This window comes from Palaemon carinicauda, chromosome 40, assembly GCF_036898095.1.
Source record: "Palaemon carinicauda isolate YSFRI2023 chromosome 40, ASM3689809v2, whole genome shotgun sequence".
In the NCBI taxonomy this organism is placed as follows: domain Eukaryota; kingdom Metazoa; phylum Arthropoda; class Malacostraca; order Decapoda; family Palaemonidae; genus Palaemon; species Palaemon carinicauda.
In genome coordinates this window covers 5,056,575-5,079,074 of record NC_090764.1, presented here as the reverse complement: position 1 = coordinate 5,079,074, position 22,500 = coordinate 5,056,575, and positions in this window count along the sequence as shown.

The following is a 22,500-nucleotide window of genomic DNA, read 5'->3' as shown; positions in this document are numbered from 1 at the left end:
GTACAACACATGATCATACGCTACCGGGATCTAAGCGATGTCAGGCAGGGCAGCCGATTGGGACAGGAAGGACGCTGGTGAATGGTACAACACATGAACATACGCTAGCGGGGTCTAAAGCGATGTCAGGCAGGGCAGCCGATCGGGACAGGAAAGGCATTGGTGACTGGTACAACACATGATCCTACGCTACCTGGGTCTAAAGCGATGTCAAGCAGGGCAGCCGATTGGGGCAAGAAAGGCGCTGGTGACTGGTACAATACGTGAACATACGCTACCGGGATCTAAGCAACGTCAGGCAGGGCAGCCGATTGGGACAGGAAGGACGCTGGTGAATGGTACAACACATGAGCATACGCTACCGGGGTCTAAGCAATGTCAGGCAGGGCAGCCGATTTGGGACTACGGCCTACCCCAAAGCCAAAGCAAAGTCCTTCAAAAAGAAGGCAATCGTGCTTACCCCATGCAAAAATGGGAAAAAGCACATATTGATAGAAGATGTAGGTTACATTTCATGTCTATTTCTATAAATAATTGCTATGCCTATTAGTGAAAGATTTATGCTATCTATTTTTATATTTGTTTACATTCCAATAGGTCATCTTCGGTTCCATACTCATGTATTTTCTATCTGTTACGAATAATGTTTGCTACGATGTTTTATGTAACGACACTCGACAGTCCTTCATTGTAGCATGCTGCTTTTCCAACTAGGGTTGTAGCTTGGCAAGTAATAATAATAATAATAATAATAATAATAGATATTTTCTTCTTCTTCTTCCCTCTGTGGGTAGCAACCTGAGTCACCATAATTCCTTCCCTTTAATCCGAAAACAAAATTATTTTCATCGATAGCATTTCATGAATTTCAGTTTTTTATTTTTGGCTTCAAGATGCAAAGGGAATTTTTCTCTTCATTTTCTATTTTTGCTTTATTCTCCCAATTAGTGTTACCTCTGGTTCACTAATTAGGATAAGAAATTCAATTATCTCATTGCTTGTGTGACGCAGTTTCCCTGTGCTCTTCGCGTGTCTGCAATTAATAGGTAATGAACTTCCCACCTGCCAATTTGAGCAAGATTTTGTGACTGAATGCCCCAATTATAGCAACTTAAGAAATAGATATCTGTTTGAGGCTCGGGGTGAAGATGGCAGGTTCATCCTTGCCAAGATTCTTAGACATGATGTGTCGTACAATGCTAGTGGTATTTTTAAATTTATACCAGAAGCAGGTCTTCTTAATGCTATTTAAGTTTTATAACATATTTATTTCTCTGGTTTTAATTGAATATTCTTTTATTCTTTATTTATAATAAACGATATCGGTGTCAATGACCTTCGATGTCAGGATGCCAGAGAACTTCAAATCATTCATTCAATTGTCAGTTAACCTACAGCAATACTCTTTCTATAAAAAGATAGATTTTCTGCCTTATATATTCTTATCCCGTATTTCTGTTCATTTCTCCAAAATAGGATTTTCCTTTTTTTTTTTTTTTTTTTTTTTTTTTTTTTTTTTTTTTTTTTGAGAATATTGTTCTTAAATCACTATTATGAAGAACACCTTCAATAGATCAATGATTTTACAATACTAAACACTGCCGTCTATGAACGTCATCGTATGTTATTTAAATAACCGTGTGTGAGTTGAGGCTGATTCACACTGCACCGTCACGTCACATCATATCACATCACGTCAAAATATTCTTGGAAAGAATCCGTGCCGTGATGTGATGGTGCTGTACCGGTGACGAACCGTTTAGTTTGAATCCCTCCATTTATTTACATGGAAGGAGTTTTGACGGAACAGTGACGTGATGTAATGAATTGTGTGAATACATAGCACGGTTGACGGAACGGTGTTGTGACGTGACATGGTGTGACGTGACGTGATGAATTGTGTGAATATATAGCACGGTTTACGGAATGGTGACGTGACGTGATGTGATGTGACGTGACGTGACGGGACGGGAAGTGACGTGATGTGATGTGAGGTGATGAATAGTGTGAATACATAGCACAGTTAACGGAACGGTGACGTGACGTGACGTGATGTGATGTGAGGTGATGAATAATGTGAATACACAACACAGTTGACGGAACGATGACGTGACGTGATGCGATGTGACGTGATGAATAATGTGAATACACAGCACGGTTGACGGAACGGTGACGTGACGTGACGGTGCGGTGTGAATTAGCCTTAACTCTGCTAGAATATTTAAATGCTGCTATCTCTATTTGCATGGCCAAAGCCTAGGGTCTCGCTTAACTTCGTCTTTGCTAATGATTTTACAAAAAATAAATCAAGTTCAGTACTTATGCGGTGATTATGCTGTATTTGATGCTTTTGTTGCATTGATGCAATTGAATATATGTTGCATGTCATGTGATTATTTTCATATAGTATGAATACAATTCATTTTTATCTGGTGACTGGCTTATATATATTTTTTTTCCTTCGACTGTATGGGTGTTAATTCGACATTCTATTCAGAAAACTTCTAAAAATTTAATTCTTTGTCAAATGCAACACATTGATTTAGATATAAAGAATGGTTTGTTATATGTATCGTTGCTATAGTGTGAAAAATTTTTTAGAGAGAGAGAGAGAGAGAGAGAGAGAGAGAGAGAGAGAGAGAGAGAGAGAGAGAGAGAGAGAGAGATTGTGAAAATAGAGAGAGAGAGAGAGAGAGAGATTGTGAAAATAGAGAGAGAGAGTGGATTATTTCTATAAATTATTATTACGAGTCTTGGTGTTTACATTGTTCATCTGCCCATGGCAAATCCAAATTAATAAAATCTCTTTTATAGAATGCTTTGTTCCTTAAAGTACCAAATGAGAGGGTTGGGCATTTTAATACACTATTCTCAAGGTTCTTTCCGTTTATACCATCTACCAACGCCTTATTTTCGTCAATACCGCTTATTTTATGACTAAAAATACATAGACTTTAACCCCTACGTTCATTTCAAGGGACTATGGTAACGTCATCTACCAATAGAGGTTAGATTTGCTAACAACTCTTCATGTATTTGGTTCAAACCAGTTTTCATGTATTTGGTTCAAACCAGTTTCCTCTACTATGTAGTGTCTTGGGCGACCACGTGATATACCTTGAGGTTTCGCCCAACCATGGAATTTTCCACTGATTTTTCCAAAAAAAGGCCTCACTGAGGCCATCTATTGGGACCTATTGAAATGAGGGGTCGAGCTGACAATTCTACTGAGAGGCTATTATACTGTTAGCATAATATTAAGATGTATCAAGAGAAAAATATCAAATATTATAATGAATTCTGTTCTAGACATTTTATGTAAATATCAGTTTTGTTACGAGGAATCCACTATACTCAGCTTGAATATTTTTAAAAGGGACTCAATGGTGCTCATTTGATCATTTTCAAGGATCGTGGAGGGAGATGGAGTCAGAATTACCAACCAAAATCCGATCTGGGGCTAATTTTCTAGGGATACCTATTGACCCCAGAACCCTTAAATTAAATAAGGAAATATTTCTTTATGTAATATTATTTAGTATGTAACTTCATTTTGCTAAAGGGCTGAAGAAATAGTAATTTGACGTCATTTTTTAGCATTACCAACATCAAACAATGTTGGCTATCCTGACTAGTAATGACTTCCAGCGTAAATATTACAATTCATCAAGTTATCTTCAACTAAATACAAACAATATTGGGAGTTCGTTTATATTTGAATTTGAAAAGTGCATTTTGGTGGACATGGCTACATTTTGCCAGGTAAGACAATAATCTTTCTGATACATAACCGAGAAGCAGGGTTTATACTTGAGTATGTAGCCATTACCTTAAATTCTGCTGCTTTTCAACTTAGATTACCTTAAAACATTTCAAATTTCCTTAAATGTGAAGCTAGTAAAACCGACATTACCTTAGAAATATCATTAACGTTAAAATTATTTAACTTTTAAATTGACATATTTGCTTTTATGGTTTTAATTGAATATTCTTTTTATTCTTTATTTACAATAAACGGTATCTGCGTCAATGACCTTAAATGTCAGGATGCCAGAAAACCTCAAATCAATCAATCGATCAATTAAAAAATTACTTTGAAACCATGCAAATTACCTCAAACTAAGGTAATTACCTTAAAAGTTTAAACCCTGCGAAAAGTGCGGTTAGTTTTCTATGGTGTTCAACTACAAGAATTTCTCAAGATCTAGATTTTCTTTACATTTAGTTATCCAATCTATTTTCGCCTTTTATTCATTAATGTCATTCCTGGTCAATTATTTTCAGGATCAAGCTGTTCCTATCAGACCTAGATATTAGATGATACAGTCTCTACTTATTGAAGTTTAGCCTATTTTTTAAAGGATTACTGATAGTTTTCATTCTTCAGATAGTTCATTACGTTTGCGTATACCTTTAACATATGGAATACACACACACACACACACACATACATACACACATATATACCTGACTGCTAGGTACAAACTTCATGGCTTAATTCAACATAGACCTACTGGATTTCCTTGAATGCACCCATTCATCCCTTTTCATCTTTAAAGGTTTAAAGGCCGCTCATGAATGGCAGAGGCAAGGGACAGTGACGTTTTCATATCAATGATAGTAGGACAATGCCCTAGAGACTGACCATATATACATATAATCAGCACCCAGGCCCCCTCTCCACACAAGTTAGGACCAGCGAGGGCCAGGCAATGGCTGCTGTTGACTCAGGAGATAGGCCTATTGGCTCCCCCAAATTCCCATCCCTAGCTCACAAGGATGGTGAGGTTACAGCGACCAAAGGAACTAACGAGTATGAGTCCCCAGTCTGGCGTGCTTACCATTGACAGAGAGAGAGAGAGAGAGAGAGAGAGAGATGGTGTGTGTGTTTCAGTTGATTATCAGTTTCTCGTTTGGCACATTGCAAGAGAATCAATAACTAAATTTATTTGTTTATAAAATCACTACATTTTTTATCTGTTTATTATGAATTGCATCTTAAGGTTATCACCAATGCAGTTCTAAACAATTGCAGTTGATTTTATCAATTGTATTGCATTTCAATATTAAATAGCAACAATCAGTAAAGTGCATACCCCCGCCTAATCCAATCAGTAGATACAAGAGTAGTAATTAAAAGTTGAAGACAAATTCCACTGACTTTGAGTAGAGTTCTCTTGCTTGAGGGTACACTCGGGCACACTGTTCTATCCTATTTCTCTTCCTCTTGCTTTGTCAAGTTTTTATAGTTTATTTTGAAAATTTTTATTTTAATGTTGACACTGTTCTTGAAATATTTTATATTTCTTTGTTTCCTTTCTTCACTGGACCAATTTCCCTGTTGGGGCCCCTGGGCCTAAAGCATCCTGCTTTTCCAACTAGGGTTGTAGCTTAGCAAGTAATAATAATAATAATAATAATAATAATAATAATAATAATAATAATAATAATAATGATAATAATAATAATAATAGTAATAATTTATGACAGGTCAGTCGATTCAGTAAACATAAATTGCCATTTTTTGCTATTTCATACAAGACCTTATCACCCTAATAAAGCCTTGAACATACATTTTTCAAGAGCTATCAATTTATGTTCATTTATTCATGCAATGTGCTAACACACACACACACACATACACACACACACACATCTCGACTCAACCTTGTTAGCAAAGATAATTTGTCATATCCTCAATTTATGTTCATTTATTCATGCATTGTGCTAACATACACACACATAAACACACATCCACACACACACACATACATAAACACACATCCACACACACACACACACAAACACACACACACACACACACCTCACCTCAACATTGTTAGCAAAGATAATTAGTCATTTCCAAATAAAAAGTATGTATTCGATATTAACAGCGTTTGCAACTTAATGAAAAGAGGTGTCTGGGTGAAAACATATAAACTTTCCATCTATAATCTCTTTGTGAAAGCGTCAATTAACCAAATAAATGGGAAGAACTCGAAGAAAAGTGGACGAGAAAAAGTGGATGATAAATCATGAGACGAGAGAGGGGAGCAACGAACGATAATTTCGACAATATCTTTTTAGTCCACAAATATTTCAAGCTGATAACTCCGGTATTATTTATAGGTGTGGGGGGGGGGCGCTTCAGTGACCCCCCCCCCCCTTTAGCATACGTAAAAGATAAATCAAGGTAAAGATAAAGAAAGTTTAATAACATTTCATTTTAACAGTTCCCAGTAAACAGAATTATTCCCTTGCTTTAGAATTTACAGAATTTTGGAAAAGGTAAGAATTTTGATGAGGTTTCGTATATGATATCTTTCATTTATAATAGTCCCTCGGTTCGTGGGCTAAACGTCTTTACCCTTGAGAGAGAGAGAGAGAGAGAGAGAGAGAGAGAGAGAGAGAGAGGGTGTATGTTTCAGTTAATTTAGGTTTTAAAGAGAATTGAAGTCGGATTATCAATAACTAAATTTATTTGTTTATAAAATCACTACATTTTTTTATCTGTTTATTATGATTTGCATCTTAAGGTTATCACCAATGCAGTTCTAAACAATTGCTGTTGATTTTATCTATTGAATTGCATTTCAGTATTAAATAGCAACAATCAGTAAAGTGCATACCCCCGCCTAATCCACTCAGTAGATACAAGAGTAGTAATTAAAAGTAGGAATCAAACTCCACTGTCTTTGGGTAGAATTCTCGTGCTTGAGGGTACACTCGGGCACACTATTCTATCTTATTTCTCTTCCTCTTGTTTAGTTAAGTTTTTATAGTTTGTATAGAAAATGTTTATTTTAATGTTGACACTGTTCTTAAAATATTTTATTTTTCTTTGTTTCCTTTCCTCACTGGGCTATTTTCCCTGTTGGGGCCCCTGGGCTTATAGCATCCTGCTTTTACAACTAGGGTTGTAGCTTAGCAAGTAATAATAATAATAATAATAATAATAATAATAATAATGATATTTTATGTCGGGTCAGACGATTCAGTAAAAATAAATTTCCATTTTTAGCTCTTTCATACAAGACCTTATCACTCCAATAAAGCCTTGAAAATACATTTGTCAAGAGCTATCAATTTATGTTCATTTATTCATGCAATGTGTTAACACACACACACACACACACACATCCACATATACACGCACATACAAACACACACACACCTCGCCTCAACGTTGTTAGCAAAGATAATTTGTCATATCCTCAATTTATGTTCATTTATTCATACAATGTGCTAATACACACACATCCACATACACACACATACACACACACATCTCGCCTCAACATTGTTAGCAAAGATAGTTAGTCATATCCTCAATTTATGTTCATTTATTCATGCAATGTGCTAAAACACACACACATATCCACATACACACACATACACACACACACACACACCTCACCTCGCCTCAACATTGTTAGCAAAGATAATTAGTCATTTCCAAGAAAAAAATATACATTCGATATCAATAGCGTTTGCAACTTAATGAAAAAGTTGTGTGGATGAAAATATATAAACTTTCCATCTATAATCTCTTTGTGAAAGCGTCAATTAACCAAATAAATGGGAAGAACTCGAAAAAAAGTGGACGAGAAAAACTGGATAATAAATCATGAGACGAGAGAGGGGAGCAACGAAGGATAATTTCGACAATATCTTTTTAGTCCACAAATATTTCAAGCTAATAAATTCGGTGTTATTTATGGGGTGGGCTTCATTGACACCCCCCCCCCCCCTTTAGCATACGGGAAAGATAAATCAAGATAAAGATAAAGAAAGTTTAATAACATTTCATTTTAACAGTTCCAGTAAACAGAATTGTCCCCTTCGAGAATTTACAGAATTTTGGAAAAGGTAAGAATATTGATGAGGTTTCGTATATGGTATTATCTTTCATTTATAATAGAGTTACCCTTCTCATGCATTATATATATATATATATATATATATATATATATATATATATATATATATATATATATTTTTTTTTTTTTTTTTTTTTTTTTTTTGCATTTTATAGCATTTCTTAAAAAATAATTCCATTATCTTCATTCATATTAGTTACTGTTCCCGTACATTTATTATAGATTTTTTAGCATTTTCCAACATTTCTTAGTACCTTCTATCCTATCAGAGATGCTATAAAGCTTAGAATAAACTAATAAATCATTATACACTGTTAAAAAAAAAAAACTGTAATTTTAATCGAAAATATTCTGTAAAAATATTCCGTAAAAATGAGGCTGGATAGCCTACAATAAACTAATAAATCATTATACACTGTTAAAAAGACCGTAATTTTAATCAGAAATTCTCCGTGAAAATATACTGTTCTCAGCTATATTTCAGAAAAATACAGGCGACGGTAATTTTACCATACTTTGTTATTATATTTTACGGGTTGGTGACCGTAATATCACTCCTTTACGTCAATATATCCGTTTTTAAAAGGATAAAAATCCTGGAATAAATGTCACCAGGCATTTACCGTTTTAATGCAAAATTTTTAGTGTATTATACTATTATCACTTATAATAGATTAATTGCCCTAAAAATCTACAAAACAGTCAAATTTACCGTTTTTTTAATGCACATTTTTAACAGTATTATCAATTGCAATAAATTAATTGCATTGAAAATCTACAAAATAGTCAAATTTAATTTCAGCAATTAGCATAGGGTACATTCTTCAAATGTCTAGAAGTGAATTATATTTTCAAAACTGGTCTTAGAAGACTTACAAATATATATTCATTTCTTTTGTTCTGCAATACACGGGATTCAAAAGGGAAGCTGGAAAATATGAAAGGAAACCTTAGACAATAGACTTTTTTTATTGCTCTCTCTCTCTCTCTCTCTCTCTCTCTCTCTCTCTCTCTCTCTCTCTCTCTCTCTCTCTCTCTCTCTCTCTCATTGGACATAAGGAGAAGATATGAGTATACTTTTTTATTATCTAATTTCATTATTTCACTAGTTCCTTTTGCAAATATATTGCAGTTTAGACCAGAGAGAAATTTTCAAAGTACTTTCTTAATTTGCACAATATTTCATTTTGTATATTTTGATTTAATACATTTCCTCTATAATCATATTCTCTCCCTCCTCAAAAAACTTTTTCTTGGGATATTCAGCCTCTTCCTTTCTAATACATCCTGTTTTTATGTTGTTTACTCCCTCCTTTCGCACAACATATTAGGATTATTTATTCCTTCCGCCCGCAAATTAAAATCGTAAACTTAAGTTTTTCCTTTCATTTTGTGTTTATTTCTTTCTTGTTCATTTTAAGATTGTCTGACATTTACGTCTGCCATTGAAGATCCCGTTTTCTTTCAATTATTCAGTAATTGTTGTTCCCAATAAGATAAACAATTCACCTTATTGCTTATTACTAGTGTTTCATTGGCATCCCTATCCTATCCTTTACATCATCCTACCTTCCTCCATTGCATTTAATCCTAAATAACTCCTCCATCCTTAATGAGGTATGGAGTTCCACCGATAAAGCATCCTACACGCTTTCCGTAGATAATTTTCTCATCTATATAACCCTGAGTTAACACACATAACTTGTTTACAAGCCGTAAATATATACTGGAATTACTAGCTCCTCCGAGTGCAAATCGAGGAAATTTATCTTCGCCAGTATTCAGAAACAAGTAGAGGTGATTGAAAACAAGTAGAGGTAGTTAGAAAACAAGCAGAGGTAATCACAAACAAGTAGTGGTAATTGCGACGCTAAATCACAAGATGGTGATTGGAGACGTCTCCTTGAGATCAGTTCGGACCAGAAGACTATTCTGGGACTCATTAGAAAGACTTCTTCTTGCTCTGAGACATATCCTGGACAAAGTCAGATACATTTAGTTGGGTATTATTGTTTTAAGCTTACGTCTTGTGTGTATTTGAGTGCAAGTTTGAAATACATCCGTAACATAATACTTAGAAAAGGCGAAGTTAATTTCAGAAATGTTCAGTCTTGTCTTGAGATTTTCATAATTCGTTGTTAGAATAATTCAGCGAACTTCGTATTGGGATTATGACCTGCGTGAAATAGTGAATATATCAGAGAGAAATGGTAAAATAGGTATATTTATACATACTGACAATGTGTATGATGCTAGTTTAAGTGTGGATTTGGTATATTATATATATATATATATAATACACACACACACATATATATATATATATATATATATATATATATATATATATATATATATATGTATGTATATATATATGTATATATATCTATATATATGCATATATATATATATATATATATATATATATATATATATTTATATATATACACATATATATTTATATATATACATATATATATATATACATATATATTTATATATATATACATATATATATATATAAATATATATATATGTATATATATGTATATATATATATATATATATATATATATATATATATATATATCTATATCGAAATTCAGCATACCTAACTCACCGTTGAACGATGTCTTATTTTACATTCTCATGCTTAATTGATTCAGTTTCTTGATTCAGACCATCCGTTGCTGTGATGCAGACGATAGACAACAAATGATTGATTGATTTAAGGTGCAAGAAATGGTAAATATGACATCATTTGAGACATGATTAAAATAGCAGTCATCTCTCTCTCTCTCTCTCTCTCTCTCTCTCTCTCTCTCTTTGAACAACATACTTGAATCCCTTTCTGAGTAGGGGCACTTTAACGTGGTGAAAGGGTTTGCGTATCGCCCTCTTCAGCAAAGCTGCACTAGTCAGGGTCACCCATACAAGGTTGGTTTGCTGTGAGTGATCAGACAGAAGTCTCTCACCATCACTAATCTACACTGGCCAATGTGGTGATGAAAACTGTCTGAGACATTTGTCCTGTAGCGGACTAGAAATGGCTGCATTTGATTATGTTGTCGTAGTTATTGTTGTTGTGTTGTTGTTTTTTTTGTGTGTATATATACATATATATATATATATATATATATATATATATATATATATATATATATATGTATATATATATATATATATATTTATATATATGTGTGTGTGCGTGTGTGTGTATGTGTGTTTGATAGAGAGAGAGAGAGAGAGAGAGAGAGAGAGAGAGAGAGAGAGAGAGAGAGAGAGAGAGAGAGTTCTCAAGAGTTTATTAAACGATAAAATCTGTATAGAAAGACGGACAGGTAGAATAAGTAAATTTAATAAGATAATAAGAAAAGCTTTGTGTTAATTCTAGTCAAAATTATGAAAATAAATATATTCATTAACAAGTAAATTCAACATTTTTTTCCTTCAATACTGCCTTGGACACTTCACGATCTCCTTATCTCTTTAATCTCCAAGATATGTATCAATCGAAGACAATTCGCCCTGCGAGTGATTCTGTTCTTATCTCTTATCTCGATTCCATCTCTCTCTGAGGCAAAGTGATTTCTCTGCTCATTTCGACAGGTAATTAGCGTGGAGATTTGCATGAATAATTAATCAGTCTATTTCCGTACGTAATCTCTCTTAGTTTTCCTTTCGAAATTTCCCCTCTATATTTGAAAAGTTTAATTTCTCTGTTTTTTCCTCTGTTTTTTCCTTGGGCTTATTGCATCTTGCTTTTCCAACTAGGGTTGTACCTTGGCTAGTAATAAATAATAATAATAATAATGTCAGTAAACATATTTATCTAGATATGCTTGCTTAAAGCAAATGGGTGTTACAGACTAATATACACACAAACAGAGCCACTCCAACACCTAAAAGCATAACAGACACCTCACACGTCTCGAACTGAGGTGGTATGGTCATGTCATGAGGAGAGGTGAACAGTATATTGGGAGGAGAGTGCTGGAAATGGAGGTGCAGGGAACGAGAAGGAGAGGGAGACCAAAGCGAAGGTGGATGGACTGTATCAAGGATGACCTTCGATCAAAGGTATTAACCGGTGATGAAGCGTGGGACAGAGGTAGATGGAGAAAGCTGACCAGAAACATCAACCCCACATAGAATTGGGAGAAGATGCAGACAAAGAAGAAGAGGAAGAGGAGGAGGAAGGACGCTGGTAACTGGTACAACACATGATCATACGCTACCGGGGTCTAAAGCGATGTCAGGCAGGGCAGCCGATCGGGACAGGAAAGATGCTTGGGACTAGTACAACACATGAACATTCGCTACCGGGGTCTAAAGCGATGTCAGTCAGGGCAGCCGATTTGGGACTATGGCTTACCCCAAAGCCAAAGCAAAGTCCTTCAAAAAGAAGGCAACCGTGCTTACTCCATATAAAAATGAAAAGAAAAAAAACCATGTATTAATAGAAGAAGATCTAGGTAACCTTTCATGTCTATTTCTATAAATAATTGCTATGCCTATTTCTAAAGGTATTCATGCTATCTGTTTTTTTTAGTTATTATCTTTATTTTCCAATAGGTCATCTTTGGTTCTGTATCCATATGTATTTTATACCTGTTACGAATGAACGTATTTGCTACGATGTCTTATTTTACGACACTCGACAGTCCTTCATTGTAGCGTCCTGCTTTTCCTACTAGGGTTGTAGCTTGGCAAGTAATAATAATAATAAAAATAATAATAATAAGAATAATAATAATAATAATAATAATAATAATAATAATAATAATAATAATAATAATAAATATTTTCCTCTTCTTCCCTCTTTTGGTAGCAACCTGAGTCACCATAATTCCTTCCCTTTAATTCGAAAACAAAATTATTTTCATCGATAGCATTTCATGAATTTCAGTTTTTTATTTTTGGCTTCAAGATGCAAAGGGAATTTTTCTCTTCTTTTCGTATTTTTGCTTTATTCTCCCAATTAGTGTTACCTCTGGTTCACTAATTAGGATAAGAAATTCAATTATGTCATTGCTTGTGTGACGCAGTTTCCCTGTGCTCTTCGCGTGTCTGCAATTAATAGGTAATGAACTTCCCACCTGCCAATTTGAGCAAGATTTTGTGACTGAATGCCCCAATTATAGCAACTTAAGAAATAGATATCTGTTTGAGGCTCGGGGTGAAGATGGCAGGTTCATCCTTGCCAAGATTCTTAGACATGATGTGTCGTACAATGCTAGTGGTATTTTTAAATTTATATCAGAAGCAGTTCTTCTTAATGCTATTTAACTTTTATAACTTATTTACTTTTCTGTTTTGAATTGAATATTTTTTTACACTGTATTTATGATAAATGATATCGGCGTCAATGACCTTCGATGTCAGGATGCCAGAGAACTTCAAATCATTCATTCATTCATTCAATTGCCAGTTAACCTACAGAAATACTCTTTCTATAAAAAGATAAATTTCGTAACTTTTATTTTCTTATGTAGTATTTCTTTTCATTTCTTCCAAATATGATTTTCCTGCATTGATTTCGAAGCGTAGAGATGTGTGTACCTAGACTTTTTTTTTTTTTTGAGAATATTGATCTTGGATCACTATTATGCAGAACACCTTCAATAGATCAATGTTTTTGCAATACTAAATACTGCTGTCTACAAACGTTAACGTATGTTACATCACGAATCCTTGCCGTGATGTGTTGGTGCTGTGCCGGTGACGAACAGTTTAGTGTGACCACGTCCATTTATTTACATGGAAGAAATTTTGACGGAACAGTGACGTGATGTGATGTGACGTAACGTAATGAATTGTGTGAATTCATAGCACGGTTGACGGGACGGTGTTGTGACGTGACGTGATGTGACGTGATGAATTGTGTGAATACATAGCACGGTTTACGGAATGGTGACGTGACGTGATGTGATGTGACGTGATGAATTGTGTGAATACATAGCACGGTTTACGGAATGGTGACGTGACGTGATGAATAGTGTGAATACTTAATACGGTTGACGGAACGGTGACGTGACGTGATGTGATGTGATTTGACGTGACGTGACGTGCAGTGTGAATCAGATTTAACTCTGCAAGAATATCTAAATGCTGCTATCTCTCTTTACATGGGCAATGCCTAGGGTCTCGCTTAATATCGTCTTTGCTAAGGATTTTTCAAAAATGAATCAAGTTTAGGACTTCTATGGGGTGTTTATATCTATATTTGATGCTTTTGTTGCATTAGGTGAAATTGAATATATCGATTTTAGATGTTGTTACGATAGTAGTTACATGTAATGTTATTTTCTTATCGTTTGATAAATACTAATAATTTTTTATATGGTGACTTGCTAATATATATATCTTTTTTTCCTGCGACTGTATGGGTGATAATTTGATATCCTAATCAGATAATTTGATTGAATTTTATTCTTTGCTAAACGCTACACATTAATTGAGATATAAAATGAATGGTTTGTTATACGTATCGTTGCTATATTATTAAAATATCTGCCTTTGTAATTTTTTAATTTTAGAAAGAGAGAGAGAGAGAGAGAGAGAGAGATAGAGAGAGAGAGAGAGAGAGAGAGAGGGGGGGGGGAGGCGGGGGGGTTATTATTTCTATAAATGATATTTAGTAGTCTTGGTGTTTGTATTTTTCATCTGTCCAACGCAAATCCAAATTAATAAAATAATTTTTATAGAATGCATTGTTCCTCAAAGTACCAAATGAGAGGGTTAGGCATTTTAATACTCTAATCTCACGGTTCTTTCCGTTTATACCCTCTACCAACGCTTTATTTTCGTCAATACCGCTTATTTTATGACTAAAAATACATAGACTTTAACCCTTACTTTCATTTCAAGGGACTATGGTAACGTCATCTACCAATAGAGGTTAGATTTGCTAACAACTCTTCGTGTATTTGGTTCAAACCAGTTTCCTATACTATGTAGTGTCCTGGCCGACCACGTGATATAACTTGAGGTTTCGCCCAACCATGGAATTTTCCACTGATTTTTTCCAAAAAAGGCCTCACTGAGGCCATCTGTTGGGACCTATTGAAATGAGGGTTCGAGCTGACAATTCTACTGAGAGACTATTTTACTGGTAGCATAATATTAAAATGTATCAAGAGAAAAATATCAAATATTATAATGAATTCTAGATATAATAGGTAAATATCAGTTTTGTTACGAGAAATCCACTATACTCAGCTTAAATATTTTTAAAGGGGACTCGATGGTGCTCATTTGATCATTTTCAAGGATCGTGGAGGGAGATGGAGTCAGGATTACCAACCAAAATTCGATCTGGGGCTAATTCTTTAGGGATACCTAGCGACCCCAGAACCCTTAAAATTAGATAAGGAAATATTTCTTTATGTACTCTTATATAGTATGTAACATCATTTTGCTAATGAGCTGAAGAAATAGTAATATTACGTCATTTTGCGTCATTTTCTCGCATTGCCAACATCAAATAATGTTGGCTATCCTGACTAGTAATGACTTCCAGCGTAAATATTACAATTCTTCTAGTTATCTTCAACTAAATAGATCATTTATATTTGAATTTGAGAAAGTGCATTTTGTTGGACATGGCTATAGTTTGCAAGGTAAGATACTAATCCATGGAGACATTAATCTTTCTGATACATAACCGAGAAGCAGGGTTTATACTTGAGAATGTGGCCATTGCCTTAAATCCTTCTGCTTTTTAACTTAGATTACCTTAAAACTTTTCAAATTTCCTTAAAGATTACCTTAAAACTTTTCAAATTTCCTTAAATTTTAAGCTAGTAAAATCGACATTACCTTAGAAGTATCATTAGCGTTAAAATCATTTAACTTTTAAAATATTATCTTTGCTTTTATAGTTTTAACTGGGTATTCTTTTTATTCTTTATTTACAATAAATGGTATCTGCGTCAATGACCTTAAATGTCAGGATGTCAGAAAACCTCAAATCAATCAATCAATCAATTAAAAAATTACTTTGAAACTGCAAATTACCCCCAAATTAAGGTATTTACCTTAAAAGTTTGAACCCTGCGAGAGAAGAACTCTTCGTTTTCTATGGTGTTCAACTACAAGAATTTCTCAATATTTAATTTTTTTTTACATCTATTTAACTAAGAAATTTTCACCTTTTATTCATTAATGTCATTCCTAGGCCATCTGTTGGGGCCTATTGAAATGAGGGTTCAAGCTGACAATTGTACAGAGAGAGACTATTTAACTGTTAGTGTAATATTAATATGTATCAAGAGAAAAATATCAAATATTATAATGAATTCTAGATATGATAGTTAAATATCAGTTTTTTTACGAGAAATCCACTATACTCAGCTTAAATATTTTAAAAAGGGACTCGATGGTGCTCATTTGATCATTTTCAAGGATCGTGGAGGGAGATGGAGTAAGGATAACCAACCCAAAATTTGATCTGGGGCTAATTTTCTAGGGATACCTATTGACCCCAGAACCCTTAAAATTAAATAAGGAAATATTTCGTTATGTAATCTTACATAGTATGTAACATCATTTTGCTAAAGGGCTGAAGAAATAGTAATATTACGTCATTTTGCGTCATTTTCTCGCATTGCCAACATCAAACAATGTTGGCTATCCTGACTAGTAATGACTTCCAGCGTAAATATTACAATTCTTCTAGTTATCTTCAACTAAATAGACTTTTTGGGGAGTTCATTTATATTTGAATTTGAGAAAGTGCATTTTGTTGGACATGGCTGTATTTTACAAGGTAAGATACTAATCCATGGAGACATTAATCTTTCTGATACATAAGTTACATAACCGAGAAGCAGGGTTTATACTTGAGAATGTGGCCATTACCTTAAATTCTGCTGCTTTTTAACTTACATTACCTTAAAACTTTTCAAATTTCCTTAAATTTGAAGCTAGTAAAATCGACATTACCTTAGAAATATCATTAGAGTTAAAATCATTTAACTTTTAAAATGTCATCTTTGCTTTTATAGTTTTAACTGGATATTTTTTTTTATTCTTTATTTACAATAAACGGTATCTGCGTCAATGACCTTAAATGTCAGGATGCCAGAAAACCTCAAATCAATCAATCAATTAAGAAATTACTTGGAAACCACGCAAATTACCTCAAACCAAGGTAATTACCTTAAAAGTTTGAACCCTGCGAGAGAAGTGCTCTTCGTTTTCTATGGTGTTCAACTACAAGAATTTCTCAATATTTAAATTTTCTTTACATCTATTTAACTAAGAAATTTTCTCCTTATATTCTTTAATGTCATTCCTGGTCAGTTATTTTCAGGATCAAGCTGTTCCTATCAGACCTAGATATTAGATGATACAGTCTCTACTTATAGAAGTTTAGCCTATTTTTTAAAGGATTACTGATAGTTTTCATTCTTCAGATAGTTCATTACGTTTGCGTATACCTTTAACATATGGAATACACACACACACACACACACATACATACACACATATATACCTGACTGCTAGGTACAAACTTCATGGCTTAATTCAACATAGACCTACTGGATTTCCTTGAATGCACCCATTCATCCCTTTTCATCTTTAAAGGTTTAAAGGCCGCTCATGAATGGCAGAGGCAAGGGACAGTGACGTTTTCATATCAATGATAGTAGGACAATGCCCTAGAGACTGACCATATATACATATAATCAGCACCCAGGCCCCCTCTCCACACAAGTTAGGACCAGCGAGGGCCAGGCAATGGCTGCTGTTGACTCAGGAGATAGGCCTATTGGCTCCCCCAAATTCCCATCCCTAGCTCACAAGGATGGTGAGGTTACAGCGACCAAAGGAACTAACGAGTATGAGTCCCCAGTCTGGCGTGCTTACCATTGACAGAGAGAGAGAGAGAGAGAGAGAGAGAGATGGTGTGTGTGTTTCAGTTGATTATCAGTTTCTCGTTTGGCACATTGCAAGAGAATCAATAACTAAATTTATTTGTTTATAAAATCACTACATTTTTTATCTGTTTATTATGAATTGCATCTTAAGGTTATCACCAATGCAGTTCTAAACAATTGCAGTTGATTTTATCAATTGTATTGCATTTCAATATTAAATAGCAACAATCAGTAAAGTGCATACCCCCGCCTAATCCAATCAGTAGATACAAGAGTAGTAATTAAAAGTTGAAGACAAATTCCACTGACTTTGAGTAGAGTTCTCTTGCTTGAGGGTACACTCGGGCACACTGTTCTATCCTATTTCTCTTCCTCTTGCTTTGTCAAGTTTTTATAGTTTATTTTGAAAATTTTTATTTTAATGTTGACACTGTTCTTGAAATATTTTATATTTCTTTGTTTCCTTTCTTCACTGGACCAATTTCCCTGTTGGGGCCCCTGGGCCTAAAGCATCCTGCTTTTCCAACTAGGGTTGTAGCTTAGCAAGTAATAATAATAATAATAATAATAATAATAATAATAATAATAATAATAATAATAATAATGATAATAATAATAATAATAGTAATAATTTATGACAGGTCAGTCGATTCAGTAAACATAAATTGCCATTTTTTGCTATTTCATACAAGACCTTATCACCCTAATAAAGCCTTGAACATACATTTTTCAAGAGCTATCAATTTATGTTCATTTATTCATGCAATGTGCTAACACACACACACACACATACACACACACACACATCTCGACTCAACCTTGTTAGCAAAGATAATTTGTCATATCCTCAATTTATGTTCATTTATTCATGCATTGTGCTAACATACACACACATAAACACACATCCACACACACACACATACATAAACACACATCCACACACACACACACACAAACACACACACACACACACACCTCACCTCAACATTGTTAGCAAAGATAATTAGTCATTTCCAAATAAAAAGTATGTATTCGATATTAACAGCGTTTGCAACTTAATGAAAAGAGGTGTCTGGGTGAAAACATATAAACTTTCCATCTATAATCTCTTTGTGAAAGCGTCAATTAACCAAATAAATGGGAAGAACTCGAAGAAAAGTGGACGAGAAAAAGTGGATGATAAATCATGAGACGAGAGAGGGGAGCAACGAACGATAATTTCGACAATATCTTTTTAGTCCACAAATATTTCAAGCTGATAACTCCGGTATTATTTATAGGTGTGGGGGGGGGGCGCTTCAGTGACCCCCCCCCCCCCTTTAGCATACGTAAAAGATAAATCAAGGTAAAGATAAAGAAAGTTTAATAACATTTCATTTTAACAGTTCCCAGTAAACAGAATTATTCCCTTGCTTTAGAATTTACAGAATTTTGGAAAAGGTAAGAATTTTGATGAGGTTTCGTATATGATATCTTTCATTTATAATAGTCCCTCGGTTCGTGGGCTAAACGTCTTTACCCTTGAGAGAGAGAGAGAGAGAGAGAGAGAGAGAGAGAGAGAGAGAGAGAGAGAGAGAGGGTGTATGTTTCAGTTAATTTAGGTTTTAAAGAGAATTGAAGTCGGATTATCAATAACTAAATTTATTTGTTTATAAAATCACTACATTTTTTTATCTGTTTATTATGATTTGCATCTTAAGGTTATCACCAATGCAGTTCTAAACAATTGCTGTTGATTTTATCTATTGAATTGCATTTCAGTATTAAATAGCAACAATCAGTAAAGTGCATACCCCCGCCTAATCCACTCAGTAGATACAAGAGTAGTAATTAAAAGTAGGAATCAAACTCCACTGTCTTTGGGTAGAATTCTCGTGCTTGAGGGTACACTCGGGCACACTATTCTATCTTATTTCTCTTCCTCTTGTTTAGTTAAGTTTTTATAGTTTGTATAGAAAATGTTTATTTTAATGTTGACACTGTTCTTAAAATATTTTATTTTTCTTTGTTTCCTTTCCTCACTGGGCTATTTTCCCTGTTGGGGCCCCTGGGCTTATAGCATCCTGCTTTTACAACTAGGGTTGTAGCTTAGCAAGTAATAATAATAATAATAATAATGATATTTTATGTCGGGTCAGACGATTCAGTAAAAATAAATTTCCATTTTTAGCTCTTTCATACAAGACCTTATCACTCCAATAAAGCCTTGAAAATACATTTGTCAAGAGCTATCAATTTATGTTCATTTATTCATGCAATGTGTTAACACACACACACACACACACACATCCACATATACACGCACATACAAACACACACACACCTCGCCTCAACGTTGTTAGCAAAGATAATTTGTCATATCCTCAATTTATGTTCATTTATTCATACAATGTGCTAATACACACACATCCACATACACACACATACACACACACATCTCGCCTCAACATTGTTAGCAAAGATAGTTAGTCATATCCTCAATTTATGTTCATTTATTCATGCAATGTGCTAAAACACACACACATATCCACATACACACACATACACACACACACACACCTCACCTCGCCTCAACATTGTTAGCAAAGATAATTAGTCATTTCCAAGAAAAAAATATACATTCGATATCAATAGCGTTTGCAACTTAATGAAAAAGTTGTGTGGATGAAAATATATAAACTTTCCATCTATAATCTCTTTGTGAAAGCGTCAATTAACCAAATAAATGGGAAGAACTCGAAAAAAAGTGGACGAGAAAAACTGGATAATAAATCATGAGACGAGAGAGGGGAGCAACGAAGGATAATTTCGACAATATCTTTTTAGTCCACAAATATTTCAAGCTAATAAATTCGGTGTTATTTATGGGGTGGGCTTCATTGACACCCCCCCCCCCCCTTTAGCATACGGGAAAGATAAATCAAGATAAAGATAAAGAAAGTTTAATAACATTTCATTTTAACAGTTCCAGTAAACAGAATTGTCCCCTTCGAGAATTTACAGAATTTTGGAAAAGGTAAGAATATTGATGAGGTTTCGTATATGGTATTATCTTTCATTTATAATAGAGTTACCCTTCTCATGCATTTATTATATATATATATATATATATATATATATATATATATATATATATATATATATTTTTTTTTTTTTTTTTTTTTTTTTTTGCATTTTATAGCATTTCTTAAAAAATAATTCCATTATCTTCATTCATATTAGTTACTGTTCCCGTACATTTATTATAGATTTTTTAGCATTTTCCAACATTTCTTAGTACCTTCTATCCTATCAGAGATGCTATAAAGCTTAGAATAAACTAATAAATCATTATACACTGTTAAAAAAAAAAACTGTAATTTTAATCGAAAATATTCTGTAAAAATATTCCGTAAAAATGAGGCTGGATAGCCTACAATAAACTAATAAATCATTATACACTGTTAAAAAGACCGTAATTTTAATCAGAAATTCTCCGTGAAAATATACTGTTCTCAGCTATATTTCAGAAAAATACAGGCGACGGTAATTTTACCATACTTTGTTATTATATTTTACGGGTTGGTGACCGTAATATCACTCCTTTACGTCAATATATCCGTTTTTAAAAGGATAAAAATCCTGGAATAAATGTCACCAGGCATTTACCGTTTTAATGCAAAATTTTTAGTGTATTATACTATTATCACTTATAATAGATTAATTGCCCTAAAAATCTACAAAACAGTCAAATTTACCGTTTTTTTAATGCACATTTTTAACAGTATTATCAATTGCAATAAATTAATTGCATTGAAAATCTACAAAATAGTCAAATTTAATTTCAGCAATTAGCATAGGGTACATTCTTCAAATGTCTAGAAGTGAATTATATTTTCAAAACTGGTCTTAGAAGACTTACAAATATATATTCATTTCTTTTGTTCTGCAATACACGGGATTCAAAAGGGAAGCTGGAAAATATGAAAGGAAACCTTAGACAATAGACTTTTTTTATTGCTCTCTCTCTCTCTCTCTCTCTCTCTCTCTCTCTCTCTCTCTCTCATTGGACATAAGGAGAAGATATGAGTATACTTTTTTATTATCTAATTTCATTATTTCACTAGTTCCTTTTGCAAATATATTGCAGTTTAGACCAGAGAGAAATTTTCAAAGTACTTTCTTAATTTGCACAATATTTCATTTTGTATATTTTGATTTAATACATTTCCTCTATAATCATATTCTCTCCCTCCTCAAAAAACTTTTTCTTGGGATATTCAGCCTCTTCCTTTCTAATACATCCTGTTTTTATGTTGTTTACTCCCTCCTTTCGCACAACATATTAGGATTATTTATTCCTTCCGCCCGCAAATTAAAATCGTAAACTTAAGTTTTTCCTTTCATTTTGTGTTTATTTCTTTCTTGTTCATTTTAAGATTGTCTGACATTTACGTCTGCCATTGAAGATCCCGTTTTCTTTCAATTATTCAGTAATTGTTGTTCCCAATAAGATAAACAATTCACCTTATTGCTTATTACTAGTGTTTCATTGGCATCCCTATCCTATCCTTTACATCATCCTACCTTCCTCCATTGCATTTAATCCTAAATAACTCCTCCATCCTTAATGAGGTATGGAGTTCCACCGATAAAGCATCCTACACGCTTTCCGTAGATCATTTTCTCATCTATATAACCCTGAGTTAACACACATAACTTGTTTACAAGCCGTAAATATATACTGGAATTACTAG